The 2,336-nt window shown below is 44.0% G+C and overlaps 1 protein-coding gene across 1 annotated transcript in view; it reads right to left on the reverse strand.

Annotated features, from left to right (window-relative positions):
- Plcl2 (phospholipase C like 2) overlaps positions 1-2,336 on the reverse strand; it is a 198,472-nt gene extending 196,136 nt beyond the window's left edge. The window contains exon 1 of the mRNA XM_015494368.2: positions 2,259-2,336. The gene's annotated coding sequence lies outside the window, so the exon portion shown is untranslated. The remainder of the gene's footprint in view (positions 1-2,258) is intronic.

Here is a 2,336-nt window from a genome sequence, read left to right on the forward strand (position 1 = left end):
AAAAAAAAGAAGGCGGGGCGCACTGAGCTTTCTTTGCCTCGGGTACTTACAATCCACTGCTGATTACACATACAGCTTCTCCGCCCGGAGCGAAGCGAAAGAGGAAGCAGATGGGAGCAAAGCGCCCGCGGCTCTGAGCATCCAAGCGTCTCTTTTTTGATTTCTTTGTTCTTCCTACTCCTTGGCAAAGTGGTCCGCTACAGATTAACGGTGAAAGCTCTAAGAGACTGTGCGAAATCTCTATTATAGCCGCTGCTTTGAGCACCACGCTCAGCACTTCAGCAACCCCCGTACGCAGCGGCCATCTTCTATAACTATCATTTTCAAAGCCAGTGATTTCTGAACAATTAATCATTTCCCCCCAAGTGTTTCTACAGCTTTAATGAAGAAATTATATCTACTGACAAGTTCTCAATTCCACATATCACAAATATTGACAAACCATCCTTCTTCCTTATCTCCCATGAGTGTAAAATTAAAACAGATGCTGCTGTCATTCATCAAGTTATAGTCTTGTGGTTTTTAAATATTTTTTAGTTGTTGATGGACCTTATTTTATTCATTTATTTATATGTGGTGCCAAGAATCGAACCCAGTACCTCACACATGCAAGGCAAGAGCTCTACCACTGAGGCACAACCCAGCCCCTCATTAAGTTATATTCTGAATCCCACTACAGACACTAATAAACTGATTTTAAGTGCAAAAGCAGGCCCGCAAAATAGAGGGAGAGGCTGCTAAAATTTTCACCTCAAATTTCCTTAACACCACAATGCAAAATCACCACAAATATTTGATAAGGAAAAAAAAGAATTGTCATGTATCTGTCAATAGGTTTGATTATCTTGTACAGTTGAAAGCAACTTTCATGGAAACAAACTACATAGTAAAAGAAAATACATGTCACTAAAAGCTACATATGCAGCAAAAAGACATGGTATTTTAAACTTTTTAGTTTAAAGGTTAGCTGCAGGTAGTTAGCACACTTGATCTTTAAGCCCTTCAACTGTGCCCTTACCCAGACATAAACTGTACAAACATGACAAAGCGAAATGCAGTTTCACAACTGCCTCTTACATAGAGTAGCAAGGTGGTATATTTCACTAGAAGATTACTGCAGAAGTTGATAACACCAGTGGACATTTTTAGAGCACTTGAAGATTTCTGTAGGTCCCATTGAATTTCAAACACCACCAGTCCAACTCTCTTCACTGGGGCACATTCTAACCTCTCTCCCACGGGTTATCAGCCACAGGAAGGGTGGGTGCAACCCTGTCAATGTGCCTTGCTGCTCACTGTCCCGATAACCCCTTGATTTTGAGAAAGCAACATTCTCATATTTGCTCCAAACTTGAGCAAGCCTACTGGGCTAGTCTTGCCTAAGACTCTGCTCTTCTTAGCTCATCAACTATTTTTTTTTCTACTTTACTTCATGTCATGAGACTCACTTTTACATTGCAGACTAAAATGTAATATCAGAAGGAAACCACCAACAAACTCCTAATATTACTTCTTGAGTTTAAACCCACAATGCAATTGTTCGCTTTCTTCTGCTAAATAAAAGTGTGCAAAAGCTATCAAAACCAAGCAAACTGTCCAAAAGAACTTCCACAGATCTGGAGGCCTGCCTACTGCAGCGAGCAAAAGATTAAATCGTGCGGAACTGTAATCTCTCAGAGCTTTAGAGCCTAAGAAAGCGGAAATCTGCATTTATGTTCAGAAACCTACTCCATTTCTCCCTGTGATTATGTGAGGGGAGATTTTGCACTCTCCAAGTATAACCATTGGCAAGAGGCAACTAACTGTAATATAGATCACAAAAAGCCTATTAAACACTCTCTGTGCATTGGCTAGGATTTTTAAGAAGATGTTTTCACACAACCCCTGTCTTTAAAATACAACAGCAATCTTACAGGGAGTCTGTCACCAGCCTAGGCTTCCACTGAAAAGCCTGCCCTGCCCAGGCAGGTACAAGGCCCTCATTCCAAGCCAATCCTGGGAGAGGTGACAGCCCCAAGTTGCGCTGGGGATGTATGAGCACAGCTCCCCCGCACATTCGGGATCACCTCTCCATTCTTTCCAAATGCCATCTGCATCCAATCCCTGTTCAACCACTCCAAACACCCGTGCATCATGATTCCTGTTAGCAGTTGGCTCCCCTTCAATCCCCTTCCTCCACCACTCCCGCCCGAGGAGAAGGGAGAGACAGACCCCAAGGAAGGCTGCGGGTGGGCAATGAGCGCGGTTCTCCCACCTACCTTGATGATGCTGCTCCGGCGGGGCAGGCCGCCCTGCTTGCTCTCCCGGGTGTGGGGACAGGCGGCCGGGCTGGGGGT

This window comes from Marmota marmota, unplaced genomic scaffold, assembly GCF_001458135.2.
Source record: "Marmota marmota marmota unplaced genomic scaffold, marMar, whole genome shotgun sequence".
Classification (NCBI taxonomy): Eukaryota; Metazoa; Chordata; class Mammalia; order Rodentia; family Sciuridae; genus Marmota; species Marmota marmota.